General features: G+C 44.6%; 1 long non-coding RNA gene and 1 other non-coding gene across 2 annotated transcripts; both read left to right on the forward strand.

The window, feature by feature from the left end:
• Window positions 1-1,213: 1,213 nt before the first annotated feature.
• On the forward strand, window positions 1,214-1,295 carry trnal-aag (transfer RNA leucine (anticodon AAG)). Its single transcript has one exon. It is a non-coding gene; the product is annotated as a tRNA-Leu (tRNA).
• A 2,122-nt stretch (window positions 1,296-3,417) lies between these two features.
• Window positions 3,418-14,308, forward strand: LOC135535899 (uncharacterized). The gene is made up of 3 exons (XR_010454903.1): window positions 3,418-3,588; window positions 11,662-11,821; window positions 11,911-14,308. It is a non-coding gene; the product is annotated as an uncharacterized LOC135535899 (long non-coding RNA).
• Window positions 14,309-16,047: the final 1,739 nt, after the last annotated feature.

Consider the following 16,047-nt stretch of genomic DNA (forward strand, 5'->3'; position numbering starts at 1 on the left):
CAGATCAACAAAAATGTCCTTGTAGATCTAATCTAAATGATTCTAAATTAATATCTATGGGTATTTTTTTAATACATTTCCTGTTGCAGGTATTATAAATGAACAGTGTGTCAGTTTCCCAAAGTTTGGTGTTGACTATGAACTTTACTTAGTGAGGTAGCTGTGCTTTGTGGAAGAATGTCAGATGTAAATGATTGTCAACATTGAGTTGTTACTGGCTAGCTAGCTAACTGGACATAACAGGTAATGACGTTCGTTACCTTATTTGTGCTCAACTTTATTTGTTTGTTTACACAGATGACAGTGGGTAACGATGCTTCGTGGGTGACTGTGTTGTTGATGTGTGCAGAAGGTCCCTGGTTCGCACCCGGGTATGGGCGAGGGGACTGTCTGAAGTTATACTGTTACAACAGCACCCAGTGTGGAAAGATTTACCCGCTGGCTAAACTAAATTAATTTAGATTTAAACAGACAATAAAGTATCAATCATTTAAAAGTTTTAAAAATTCATGTACCAATCGCAGATTGCCCCTTTATCAATTCCTACAGTACTGAACAATATATTCAAGTGTAGAACTTCAGTAGAATGCCCCTTTAAAACCACACATTAGCCTAGTTCAACAACTGCTGAGTTGTTTTTAGACAATACTCACTGGTGTTAATCAGAACTTCTGTCTCCTCCATTTCACTCCCAGAACGGCTTCAACCTTCTCTTTTATTGAGACAGCCTCCTCTTCCTCCCAAAAAGGTTCCTCTTTTCACTGAAACAGCCTCCTCTTCCTCCTTTTTCATTCTGAAAGCTTCTACCTCCTCTTCCACTGTGACAGCCTGTATCCCCTCTTCCTCTTTCACTCTTCTCCTCCTCTTCTTTCAATGTGATAGCCTCCTCTTCCTCCTTTTTTAATTCTGAAAGCTTCTTCCTCTCCTTTCACTGAGATAACCTCCTCTTTTACGTCAATGTTCAGCCCCAGTGCTTCTTTCTCCGTACAGCAGACCCCCTCACGTCGCCATCTGCTGGATGCATTGGGTAACGCAAAGAGGATTCTGTCAAACAATATAACAAATAATTTCAGTACGTTTTTTTACCACACTTCTTACAAAAACACTATCACCCTCTACAAAGTTGGTAAAAAAGAGAAACGGAAACATCCGGTTTTCATGGATATAGTAACATGGATACTATATCCATTTCATGGATACAGTAATATGTATCGGTAGCGTGGCCGAGCGGTCTAAGGCGCTGGATTAAGGCTCCAGTCTCTTCGGAGGCGCGGGTTCGAATCCCGCCGCTGCCAGATATTTTGGCTCCCGAGCGTCGCAGCGGAAGGCACAGTGCGAGCACTGGTTCGATTCCAGGCTGTGTCGCACAATTGATCCAGCGTCGTCCGGGTTTGTTGTAAAATAAGAATTTGGCTTGACTAGTTATATAAAGGGAAAAAAACTGAATTTCAAATTGATTACATGTAGATTTTTTTTGTCACACAGTGGTGGAAAAAGTACTCAATTTTCATACTTGAGTAAAAGTAAAGATACCTTAATAGAGAACGACTCAAGTGAAAGTGAAAGACACCCAGTAAAATACTACTTGAGTAAAAGTCTAAAAGTATTTGGTTTCAAATGTACTTAAGTATCAAAAGTAAATGGAATTGCTCAAATGTACTTAAGTATCAATATATTAATAAGCAAACCAGACGGCACAATTTTTTTTTTTTGATTGACGAATTGCCAGGGTCACACTCCAACACTCAGACATAATTTACAGATGAAGCGTTTGTGTTAAGTGAGTCCGCCAGAGCAGAGGCAGTACGGATCACCAGGATGTTCTCTTGATAAGTGTGTGAATTTGACCATTTATTTTGGGTGTCAGGGTCTTTGGGTCTTCAAACACCCAAACGGCGTTCCATCAGAGAGAGCACGAGGAGGGCCCGTGTCATGCAGGTTCAGGTCGACTCTACAGGACAGTTGTATATTATTTAAAACATGTAATCAATTGGTAGCTGATTAGGCATTATTGCCACCAGGCAGCAGTCTAACAATTGCAGCATTGCGACAGCATGTGTAGCTTCGTGAAATGTTAGGCCTAACAAGAGAAAATGACGACCAAATAGAGGCCTACCAATAAACCGTTATTCATTAGCTAAAGAAAAGCTATACATACCCATCGATTAATTAGGCATGCAGCCAATTAGACACGTCACTATTTCAACACGATGGACAGCGATCGGTTTGTGAGATGGCTGTCTGGCTGAAATATTGGATTTTATTTTAGAGCGGGGCCCAAACTCCAACCTTGCGGGGGTCCAAAGAAACTGCCTTAACTCTAGAAAATGAGCTACTAAAATCAGAAGGCTACCAACGACTGGAGTAGTATTTGTATGCTGGCAAATTTCCAATGTTTGAGTTGAACAGGTGCTGTGCGGAAAAGCTCCCGCCAATTTCCCCTTCGCGTAAACGCGCAAGCGCTCAATTCTTAATCGATTTACTTGCTCGTTGAGATTTCTCATCACGTTAGGCTGCGTTTAATTTTTTTTGTCATTTTGATTTCACTAGTGATGTCTGCAGTTTTCGATTTGGTTATTTGTTTCAAGTGTATTAGTCTATAAATAAATCTCTTTGCCAAAAGTCGTCATCTCTCCGTGTCTTATTCGACTAGAAGTTGTTCTGAAATGGTTATTGCTTGCCTACATGCTCATACGTATTAATGATACAATTGCGGTTGCCTATCCTGGAGTGAAGTTTGTTCTGTAGAAAGTATTTGACTATGATGTATGCTACAGAAAGTATTTGATTATAGCCACAATATTAAGGAAATTAGAAGGGGGGGGGTTCGGCAAGGACATTTTCTTGCCTGCCGACCCCCTTCTAATTTCCTTAATTTTGTCACGAGAGTCAAATATTTTCTGTGGCACACATCAGAGTCAAACACTTTCTATAGAGCCAACTTCATGTCAGGATAGGCAACCGAAATGAATAATTACTGTATGTGTGTTATATTAAACAGAGGAGGGAGTAAAATGTTGGCAAGCAATAAACATTTCAGAACCACTACTAGTCAAATAAGACACGGGAGAGATATGACGACTTTTGGCGAAGAGACGTATTAATAGACTAATACACTTGAAACAAATAGCCAAACAGAAAACTGCAGACATTACTAGTGCCTCCCCCCCCCCCCCCCCGCGATCAAACCGCCATAAAAACATAAAATGAAACGTGATCACTGGCAGCTGCCTTGGAGAACACACATGTACAATTATTTCTGCTACTAAGATCAGTGAAAGTGAGGCTGAACTGACAACGGATTGAAGAGCAGAAATCTCAACAAGCAAGTCGCAGCAACGAAGAATTGAGTGCGTAGAATTCTGGCAGGGGGGGAGGGGCTTTTCTGCACAACACCGGAAGTGAAGGCGGAGCCTCGGCTCTTTTGTCTTGTGATTTTGGGCAGAGAGCCTTATGGTGAAATATAACATCTCAGACCTCAACCTCCCTAATCTACAATATCAGTAGACTAGACATAAACATTTCCACCTGGTTAACTTCGCCGGAACTCTGTAATCGACAATAACGGAAGAATCTACAATGAATAAGGTAGGTTTATATACATTTAAGACAAGGGGTCTTTGTAGCCAACTTCCTGCTTTTACACAGCACCCGTTTAACGGTCAAAACAAATGCTATGGGTAACATACACTATTATTGCGGGTGTAGCGAAATGCTATTGACATTTGTGCTGTTTTTGTACATGAAAATAATGTATTTATTATTTTTAAACTCGTTGGGAAGGTTCGTAAGGAACCATTTCACTCTAAAGTCGCATGCTGAAAATTAGTGGCCATATGCATAAATCGCTCCGCCATTTCCTTGTTGCAAAAAAATATAATAGTTTACTTAATTTCAGTTTGTGACAAAAGAAGCACGCACAGTATAGAGAATCATTGTACCATCTAAACCACTGAAATATTTTCGATAACCAACAATATTGTTTTTTGAAGCTGGTGAACAAAACCAAGTATACAGAACAAAAAATACAAACGCGACATGCAACAATTTTTAATAGATTTGACAGAGTTACAGTTCATTTGAGGAAATCTGTCAATTTAAATAAATTCATTAGGCCCTAATCGATAGATTTTACATGACTGAGAATATAGATATGCATCTGTTGGCCACAGATATCTGTGGACATCAGAGGGTTGGAGTTCAGATCAGAATGAATGGTGGATTGGCCGCTGTGGGTGAAAATCCAGCACTCGAAGAAAAAGGAAATGAACATAGCGTATAATTATTTAACTACATGTACTGTGCATGTGTGAGAGAGAGCTGTAAGTAGCAGTATTCGTGTCTGTTAGTTTAACTCCAACTCCAATCAATTTGTTTTCCCCAATATGAAATCGGATCTGCTGTAGCATATTATAAATAGTCTTGGAAATCCCTGACCTCGGGCACATGGTCTGGGACAAGTGGTTAAAAGGGGTAGGTAGCATAAACGTAACCATGTGTGTTTTCATTAGTAATATGCATCAAAAGTCCCAATGCCAAGTTACTCCTCACGTGTGTCTATTTTTCTAGTTATTACATCAATCCGATCATAATGTGTAAGTAATGCTGGAAAACTGGTTTGCAGCGTTTTTTTTTACTAGTGTAACGGATGTGAAACGGCTAGCTTAGTTTCAATCGGTGACGTCACTTGCTCTGAGACCTTGAAGTAGTGGTACCCCCGCGGCTTTTGTGGAGCGATGGGTAACGATGCTTCGTGGGTGACTGTTGATGGGTGCAGAGGGTCCCTTGTTCGGGTATGGGCGAGGGGACGGTCTAAAGTTATACTGTTACACTAACATAGAACTAAACTAGCCTATTCCCCAGAATGTTATTAACTATAACCCCAACAGAAATCACTTCAAACCAAATAGTTTGCACTCATGACTACTGCTTTCAATAACCTTTTCAGCCAGTTTACAAGCAAATACTAACTTCCGGCGCCGACAGAGATGGCCGCCCGCTTCGCGTTCCTAGGAAACTATGCAGTTTGTTTTTTTACGTGTTATTTCTTACATTAGTACCCCAGGTCATCTTAGGTTTCATTACATACAGTCGAGAAGAACTACTGAATATAAGAGCAGCGTCAACTCACCATCAGTACGACCAAGAATATGACTTTCGCGAAGCGGATCCTGTGTTCTGCCTTTCAACCAGGACAACGGAATGGATCCCAGCCGGCGACCCAAAAAACCGACTTCGTAAAAGAGGGAAACGAGGCGGTCTTCTGGTCAGACTCCGGAGACGGGCACATCGTGCACCACTCCCTAGCATTCTTCTCGCCAATGTCCAGTCTCTTGACAACAAGGTTGATGAAATCCGAGCAAGGTTAGCATTCCAGAGGGACATCAGAGACTGTAACGTTCTTTGCTTCACGGAATCATGGTTCACTGGAGAGATGCTATCGGAGTCAGTGCAGCCAGCTGGTTTCTCCACGCATCGCGCCGACAGAAACAAACATCTTTCTGGTAAGAAGAGGGGCGGGGGCGTATGCCTTATGGCTAACGAGACGTGGTGTGATCACAGAAACATACAGGAACTCAAATCCTTATGTTCACCTGATTTAGAATTCCTCACAATCAAATGTCGACCGCATTATCTACCAAGAGAATTCTCTTCGATTATAATCGCAGCCGTATATATTCCCCCCAAGCAGACACATCGATGGCTCTGAACGAACTTTATTTGACTCTTTGCAAACTGGAATCCATACATCCTGAGGCTGCATTCATTGTAGCTGGGGATTTTAACAAGGCTAATCTGAAAACAAGACTCCCTAAATTGTATCAGCATATCGATTGCGCAACCAGGGCTGGCAAAACCTTGGATCACTGTTATTCTAACTTCCGCGACACATATAAGGCCCTGCCCTGCCCTCCTTTCGGAAAAGCTGACCACGACTCCATTTTGTTGATCCCTGCCTACAGACAGAAACTAAAACAAGAAGCTCCCACGCTGAGGTCTGTCCAACGCTGGTCCGACCAATCTGATTCCACACTCCAAGACTGCTTCCATCACGTGGACTGGGATATGTTTCGTATTGCGTCAGACAACAACATTGACGAATACGCTGATTCGGTGTGCGAGTTCATTAGAACGTGCGTTGAAGATGTCGTTCCCATAGCAACGATTTAAAACATTCCCAAACCAGAAACCGTGGATTGATGGCAGCATTCGCGTGAACCCCCCCCCCCCCCCCACAGCACTCTGTTATATCCTATCAAAGCCCCCCCCCACCCACAGCACTCTGTTATAAAACTCACTATATACTTTGAATTTCTAGCTCCAATAATATTAACTCAAAACCCACTCTAGCTTTGACCAATTCCCCAGAGGTTGTAATCGCTTGGTTGATAGCAGAATTCCCAATTCCCCAGAGGTTGTAATCGTCTGGTTAATAGCAGAATTCCCAATTCCCCAGAGGTTGTAATCGCCTGGTTAAATAGAATAATTCCCACGAAGTCCCAGAGTTTATGCAAAAGGATACTTCATTATTCAGAGAACGTTCTGAGAATCATACAAGCACATAGCCTTTTATACCTCACATTTGGTCATACCATCTACCATGCCCCTCTTCTCTAACACTGTCAATGCTATTTACAAGTCTACTCCAACACATTACATTGCTTATCATATTTTGCCACATTGTTACGTAACCTACTGCAAGCCTAACGGTTTCTCCCCACCCTGGGTGGTTGGATTAACTTCTGTATTACCAAGAAGAGAAAGACTTAACTTCCTTTATTTTACTAGGCAAGTCGGTTAAGATGACGGCCTGGGAACAGTGGGTTAACTGCCTGTTCAGGGGCAGAACGACAGATTTTGTACCTTGTCAGCTCGGGATTTGAACTTGCAACCTTTCTGTTATTAGTCCAATGCTCTAACCACTAGGCTACACTGCCACCCCACTTCACACACCAATCAGAGTTATACTTAAACCTCTTAATAATATTTAAGCTTTGCAATAGCATTTGACTTTCAACAATTGATGGTTTAAGAATAGGCAAAGACGCGTTCCGTTCCTGTCCTCTTCCCTTTCTGATATTCTGCGTAGCACCAGGGACATGTGAAAGACGAGCCTGACCTCTCCCCTCTCTGGGCCCCAATAAATACTTATTTTCCACCATAATTTGCAAACAAATTCATTAAAAATCCTACAAATGTGATTTTCTGGATTTTTTTTCTCTCTAATTTTGTCTGTCATAGTTGAAGTGTACCTATGATGAAAATTACAGGCCTCATCTTTTAGTGGGAGAACTTGCACAATTGGAGGCTGACTAAATACTTTTTGCCCCTGTGTGTGTGTGTGTGTGTGTGTGTGTGTATGTATGGTTGCAAAAAATTCTAAACTGTTTTTGATTTGTTATTGTGTGTTGATTGAGGAGAGAAAAATAACTATTCAATCAATTTTAGAGTAAGGTGGTAAATGTAACAAAATGTGGAAAAGGTCAAGGGGTCTGAATACTTTCCCAATGCTCTGCATGAAACGCACATGTCTCACACTCTGTCATAGTTAGTAGATGAATGCATGGATTGGTAAGATTCTGGCCCCGTCATGTTATACTGCCCGGTAACATCTGGTGCATGTATTTCGTGAAACACATTTTGCTACAACACAAAACTTCCTGTTGCTGTGGGAGTGGACTTACGGGTCTGTTAACTATCTTTATCAGGGGAGTGCAGGACCCTTTCAGGGCCGCAACACAACGGCTCTGAATTATAGCCCCTCTTTCACGTGACGCTCCGTGCAGAGTGTTATATAAATAATCATATAATCAAGCATCATTTATTGGTCAATGTTCTGGTTGAGCCACTTGTCCTCAGATAAAGATAATTCTGGGCCAGGTGTCCTCAGTCAAGCATAGAGCCTACGTGAAAAAAACACAAGTATCCTTGCACAACACAACTTAAGGGAAGGACACATGGCTGTCATCACTCAAAATATACTCCCCCCGCAAACCACAACCTGGTCTTGGTCCTGTTCTCAGCAGATTCTCACAGCACAAACAAGTTTAGAGTGCCAAACTGTTTCACTGACATTCGTCTTTGCACTCCTGTCAAAGCAGGAAACACCGGTTCCCCTTATCTCACGCTTCCTTGACACACAGACATACAGTGCCTTGCGAAAGTATTCGGCCCCTTTAACTTTGCGACCTTTTGCCACATTTCATTCTTCAAACATAAAGATATAAAACTGTATTTTTTTTGTGAAGAATCAACAACAAGTGGGACACAATCATGAAGTGGAACGACATTTATTGGATATTTAAAACTTTTTTTGACTAATCAAAAACTGAAAAATTGGGCGTGCAAAATTATTCAGCCCCTTAAGCTAATACCTTGTAGCGCCACCTTTTGCTGCGATTACAGCTCTAAGTCGCTTGGGGTATGTCTCTATCAGTTTTGCACATCGAGAGACTGAAATTTTTCCCTTTCCTCCTTGCAAAACAGCTCGAGCTCAGTGAGGTTGGATGGAGAGCATTTGAACAGCAGTTTTCAGTTCTTTCCACAGATTCTCAATTGGATTCAGGTCTGGACTTTGACATGGCCATTCTAACACCTGGATATGTTTATTTTTGAACCATTCCATTGTAGATTTTGCTTTATGTTTTGGATCATTGTCTTATTGGAAGACAAATCTCCGTCCCAGTCTCAGGTCTTTTGCAGACTCCATCAGGTTTTCTTCCAGAATGGTCCTGTATTTGGCTCCATCCATCTTCCCATCAATTTTAACCAACTTCCCTGTCCCTGCTGAAGAAAAGCAGGCCCAAACCATGATGCTGCCACCACCATGTTTGACAGTGAGTGGGGATGGTGTGGTCAGGGTGATGAGCTGTGTTGCTTTTACGCCAAACATAACGTTTTGCATTGTTGCCAAAAAGTTCAATTTTAGTTTCATCTGATCAGAGCACCTTCTTCCACATGTTTGGTGTGTCTCCCAGGTGGCTTGTGGCAAACTTTAAATGACACTTTTTATGGATATCTTTAAGAAATGGCTTTCTTCTTGCCACTTCCATAAAGGCCAGATTTGTGCAATATGCGACTGATTGTTGTCCTATGGACAGAGTCTCCCACCTCAGCTGTAGATCTCTGCAGTTCATCCAGAGTGATCATGGGCCTCTTGGCTGCATCTCTGATCAGTCTTCTCCTTGTATGAGCTGAAAGTTTAGAGGGACGGCCAGGTCTTGGTAGATTTGCAGTGGTCTGATACTCCTTTCATTTCAATATTATCGCTTGCACAGTGCTCCTTGGGATGTTTAAAGCTTGGGAAATCTTTTTGTATCCAAATCCGGCTTTAAACTTCTTCACAGCAGTATCTCGGACCTGCCTGGTGTGTTCCTTGTTCTTCATGATGCTCTCTGCGCTTTTAACGGACCTCTGAGACTATCACAGTGCAGGTGCATTTATACGGAGACTTGATTACACACAGGTGGATTGTACGCTGATCCTAGATCTGTAGTTAAGGGAGGCCTCACCCCAGGAGAGAGTGAAGTAACACCATCGATGGTTCTGATATTTTCATAATACCAGTACATTGGTTTATAATCAAATGACGAGTCGTGACATTTTATTTAAAACAAAATGATGATTCATTTGACGCATGATTATCAATGTAAAAAAAAACAACACATTATGGATTCCTTATGACTGACAAATGTTGTTTTTATAACAGATGGCTCAAGTTGTTAGGAACCAGACATTTCCTTTAAATCTATTTTATTTTGGTACTTCTGCAGACGCAGATATTATAATTGGTCTTTGGTATCCCTGTCCTAGGGGGGACAACACGAGGTCTGGGGTCTCTGGAATCCCTGACCTAGGGGGGTCAACACGGTCTGGGGTCTCTGGTATCCCTGACCTAGGGGGGTCAACACGGTCTGGGGTCACTGGTATCCCTGACCTAGGGGGGTCAACACGGTCTGGGGTCTCTGGTATCCCTGACCTAGGGGGGTCAACACGAGGTCTGGGGTCTCTGGTATCCCTGTCCTAGGGGGAACAACACGAGGTCTGGGGTCTCTGGTATCCCTGACCTAGGGGGGTCAACACGGTCTGGGGTCACTGGTATCCCTGACCTAGGGGGGTCAACACGGTCTGGGGTCTCTGGTATCCCTGACCTAGGGGGGTCAACACGAGGTCTGGGGTCTCTGGTATCCCTGTCCTAGGGGGAACAACACGAGGTCTGGGGTCTCTGGTATCCCTGACCTAGGGGGGTCAACACGAGGTCTGGGGTCTCTGGTATCCCTGTCCTATGGGGATCAACACGAGGTCTGGGGTCTCTGGTATCCCTGACCGAGGGGAGGGGGGTCAACACGAGGTCTGGAGAATGGTACCAGTACCAGTACTATGGGGATTTTTCAGTATCTAGACTCTGTCCTCCCAGAAGTAGTGAGCAGAATTGACAGGGTTAATGAATAGACCTGTATAAGCAGAATAAAGGCTGAGCTCTGGAATGAAGAGTGAATGAAAGTTCACTGGACATGTAGAAACCGAACGTCAGCAGAATCCATGGGAGTGTACAGAGCTGGGTCAACATGGAGTTAATCACTGGACATGTAGAAACCGAACGTCAGCAGAATCCATGGGAGTGTACAGAGCTGGGTCAACATGGAGTTAATCACTGGACATGTAGAAACAGAACGTCAGCAGAATCCATGGGAGTGTACAGAGCTGGGTCAACATGGAGTTAATCACTGGACATGTGAACGTCAGCAGAATCCATGGGAGTGTACAGAGCTGGGTCAACATGGAGTTAATCACTGGACATGTAGAAACCGAACGTCAGCAGAATCCATGGGAGTGTACAGAGCTGGGTCAACATGGAGTTAATCACTGGACATGTAAAACAGAACGTCAGCAGAATCCATGGGAGTGTACAGAGCTGGGTCAACATGGAGTTAATCACTGGACATGTAGAAACCGAACGTCAGCAGAATCCATGGGAGTGTACAGAGCTGGGTCAACATGGAGTTAATCACTAGACATGTAGAAACAGAACGTCAGCAGAATCCATGGGAGTGTACAGAGCTGGGTCAACATGGAGTTAATCACTGGACATGTAGAAACCGAACGTCAGCAGAATCCATGGGAGTGTACAGAGCTGGGTCAACATGGAGTTAATCACTAGACATGTAGAAACCGAACGTAAGCAGAATCCATGGGAGTGTACAGAGCTGGGTCAACATGGAGTTAATCACTAGACATGTAAAACCGAACGTAAGCAGAATCCATGGGAGTGTACAGAGCTGGGTCAACATGGAGTTAATCACTAGACATGTAAAACAGAACGTAAGCAGAAAATTAGTACCTTTTTTTTGTTAAATTAATCTAGGCACCAAAAGCCATGTATCTGTAATAAAATGTGTTTGTACTAATTAAGTATTATGAAAGCATCTTATATTAGGAAAGTATTTTATGCAATAAATGTATTATTGCATTAATATTATGGCACCGCTATAATATGAGATCAGGTCTCAGATTAGAGACTGAGCGAAGATCAGTCAGGTCTCAGATTAGATCATCATTGTGTTCTATAACACAAGATCAGGTCTCAGATTAGATCATCATTGTGTTTTACCCTTCAGTGTTCTAACATGAACTTCACTACCCTCTTTTTCGGATTTACAGGAAACACCTATCCCACCCCCCTCCTCCCTCTCCCTCCGACCGTCCTCCCCCTTCACGCTCCCGAGGGCCCCAGGTCGTGCCTTTCCCGGTAGCGCCTTACTGCAGGGTATGAAGAGGTTGTCTGTGCTGCTGGTGGACTACAGGAAAACAACAGGGCTGAGTGGGTTTATGTTCTTACATACATTTATTTTGGGACACTCCCTAGATGTTCTTAATTACCATTCAATATAACTGTCTGTTGTTTCACAGGGGACAGCCGTAACCGTCGCTCTCTCAGTAGAAGAGTCATATCTGGGGAGGCTAACGAACATGATGCTGACGAGGCAGAGAACAGTCTCTCCAGATCAGAACACCTCAAACACCAGCAGAGAGTTGCAGGAAGAAACCTCACCGCTGCTCTGACTGTGGAAAGAGTTTCACCTCTTCGGCAAAACTTAAAACACACCAGAGAATTCATACTGAAGAGAAACCTTATAGCTCTTCAGACTGTAGGATAAGTATTTTGCAACTAGGAAACTTAACAAAACACCAGCTGACCCACACAGGAGAGAAACCTTTTAGCTGTGGTCAATGTGGGAGGAGATTCACGAAGTCAGGAGCCCTGACAGTTCACCAACGAATACACACAGGAGAAAAACCGTTTCACTGCACAGACTGTGGGAAGAGTTTTGTTCAATTAGGCAACCTGAAAATTCATCTGCGGACACACACACAAGAGAAGCCTTACCACTGCTTCGTCTGTGAGAAGAGCTTTTCAACATCACAGGGTAATAAAGTGCACCAGAGAACGCACACCGGAGAGAAGCCTTATCACTGCTCTGACTGTGGGAAAAGTTTTGCTCATTCAAGAAATCTGATAAAGCACCAGCGCATACACACAGGAGAGAAACCTTACAGCTGTGATCAATGTGGGAAGAGATTTACTAGCTCAAACGACCTGATAATACACCGTAGAACACACACTGGAGAGAAGCCTTACCACTGTTCAGACTGCGGGAAGAGTTTTACTCAGGCAAGCAACCTGAAAACACACCAGCGCAGACACCTGGGCCAGAAGCTTCACCACTGTTCAGATTGTGGAAGTAACTTTTCAACATCAAGGGGTTTAGAGCTGCACCAGCGAACACACACAGGTGTGAAACCTTACTACTGCTTCAGCTGTAGTAAAAGTTTTGCTAGATTAGACGGACTGACAGTGCACCAGCGAACACACACAGGTGAGAAGCCTTTTAGCTGTGATCAGTGTGGGAAGAGATTTGCTCAGTCAGCACACTTGACTGTACACCAGAGAACACACACTGGAGAGAAACCATACCACTGCTCAGACTGTGGAATAAGCTTTATTAATTCAAATCACCTTAAGGTACATCAGAGAGTACACACAGGAGAGAGGCCTTATAACTGTGATGTATGTGGCAAAAGTTTTGTTACATCAGGAAGTCTGGCTTCACACCTTCGAACCCACACAGGAGAGAAGCGTTACCATTGTACCGACTGTGGGACACGCTTTGGCAAGTCAGACCATTTAAAAGTGCACCAGAGAACACACACAGGAGAGAAGCCTTACCATTGTGCCGACTGTGGGAAAAGCTTTGCTGGGTCAGGCAGTTTAAAGTCACACCAGAGAACACACACCGGAGAGAAGCCTTACCACTGCTCTGACTGCGGAATGGGCTTAACCACTTCAGGTGGACTTAAAATACACCGGAGAACACACACAGGAGAAAAACCATTCCACTGCTCTGACTGTGGGAAAAGATTTAATCAGGCTGGGCAGTTGGTTTTACACCAGCGAATACACACTGGCGAAAAGCCTTACCACTGCTCAGACTGTGGGCTGAGTTGTACTTCTTTAGGGGATTTAAAAGTGCACCTGCGAACACACACTGGAGAGAAGCCTTTTGGCTGTGATCAGTGTGGGAAGAGGTTCGCTAAGTCAGGAACCCTGGCTGGACACAAGAGAACACACACTGGAGAGAAGCCTTTTGGCTGTGATCAGTGTGGGAAGAGGTTCAGTCAGTCAGGAACCTTGGCTGGACACAAGAGGAAACACCATACTGGTGGGTAACCTTTCCATTTCTTTTATTTTTTGATAGCTGAAACCAGTTAATGGTAGACTAATCGGAGAGAAGCCGTGCAGGGTGAGCTTTCTTAATGTGGCCATGCTTGGTGTAATAAGGGAACTTTAAATAACTGTCCATTTAATTACAATATTTTTAATTTATTTAACTAGGCAAGTCAGTTAAGAACACATTCTTATTTTCAATGACGGCCTAGAAACTGTGGGTTAACTGCCTGTTCAGGGGCAGCACGACAGATTTGTACCTTGTCAGCTCGGGGGTTTGAACTTGCAACCTCCCGGCTACTAGTCCAACACTCCAACCACTAGGCTACCCTGCCATCCCAATATGAGTGGCAAAGTCTGTGTTTGAATGGTGTGGGCGTATACCGGTCATTAAAATTATTCATGACAAGTTAACAGTGGATTGGTCAGCTCAGAGAAAGCAGGGAGGTAGCTCCTCCCCCTATCTCTGCTAGTTCCGGGCAAGTCTGTCCTTAGGGATAAGGCAAGGGTCCGTTTGAAAATGTTCAACCCTGTCCACCATCCAACTCACCATGGTCAAGCCTGGCTACCCTCCAACTCACCATGGTCTACCCTCCACCATCAACATGGTCAACCCTGTCCACCCTCCAACTCACCATGGTCAACACTGTCTACCATCCAACTCACCATCAACATGGTCAACCCTGTCCACCATCCAACTCACCATCAACATGGTCAACACTGTCCACCATCCAACTCACCATGATCAACCCTGTCTCCCCTCCAACTCACCATGGTCAACCCTGTCTCCCATCCAACCACTCACCATGGTCAACCCTGTCCACCATCCAACTCACCATGGTCAACCCTGTCCACCATCCAACTCACCATGGTCAACCCTGTCCACCATCCAACTCACCATGATCAACCCTGTCTCCCCTCCAACTCACCATGGTCAACCCTGTCTCCCCTCCAACTCACCATGGTCAACCCTGTCCACCATCCAACTCACCATGGTCAACCCTGTCCACCATCCAACTCACCATGGTCAACCCTGTCCACCATCCAACTCACCATGGTCAACCCTGTCCACCATCCAACTCACCATGGTCAACCCTGTCCACCATCCAACTCACCATGGTCAACCCTGTCCACCATCCAACTCACCATGGTCACCCTGTCCACCACCCAACTCACCATCACTATGATCAACCCTGTCCACCATCCAACTCACCATGATCAACCCTGTCCACCATCCAACTCACCATCAACATGGTCAACCCTGTCCACCATCCAACTCACCATGATCAACCCTGTCCACCATCCAACTCACCATCATGGTCAACCCTGTCCACCATCCAACTCACCATGGTCAACCCTGTCCACCATCCAACTCACCATGGTCAACCCTGTCCACCATCCAACTCACCATGGTCAACCCTGTCCACCATCCAACTCACCATGGTCAACCCTGTCCACCATCCAACTCACCATGGTCAACCCTGTCCACCATCCAACTCACCATGGTCAACCCTGTCCACCATCCAACTCACCATGGTCAACCCTGTCCACCATCCAACTCACCATGGTCAACCCTGTCCACCATCCAACTCACCATGGTCAACCCTGTCTGTCCACCATCCAACTCACCATGGTCAACCCTGTCCACCATCCAACTCACCATGGTCAACCCTGTCCACCATCCAACTCACCATGGTCAACCCTGTCCACCATCCAACTCACCATCAACATGGTCAACCCTGTCCGCCATCCAACTCACAATCAGCATGGTCAACCCTGTCCACCCTCCAACTCACCATGGTCAACCCTGTCCACCATCCAACTCACCATGGTCAACCCTGTCCACCATCCAACTCACCATGGTCAACCCTGTCCACCATCCAACTCACCATGGTCAACCCTGTCCACCATCCAACTCACCATGGTCAACTGTCCACCATCCAACACCATGGTCAACCCTGTCCACCATCCAACAACCCTGTCCACCACCATGGTCAACCCTGTCCACCATCCAACTCACCATGGTCAACCCTGTCCACCATCCAACTCACTCACATCATGGTCAACCCTGTCCACCATCCAACTCACCATGGTCAACCCTGTCCACCATCCAACTCACCATGGTCAACCCTGTCCACCATCCAACTCACCATGGTCAACCCTGTCCACCATCCAACTCACCATGGTCAACCCTGTCCACCATCCAACTCACCATGGTCACCCTGTCCACCATCCAACTCACCATGGTCAACCCTGTCCACCATCCAACTCACCATGGTCAACCCTGTCCACCATCCAACTCACCATGGTCAACCCTGTCC

Source organism: Oncorhynchus masou, unplaced genomic scaffold, assembly GCF_036934945.1.
Source record: "Oncorhynchus masou masou isolate Uvic2021 unplaced genomic scaffold, UVic_Omas_1.1 unplaced_scaffold_5293, whole genome shotgun sequence".
In the NCBI taxonomy this organism is placed as follows: domain Eukaryota; kingdom Metazoa; phylum Chordata; class Actinopteri; order Salmoniformes; family Salmonidae; genus Oncorhynchus; species Oncorhynchus masou.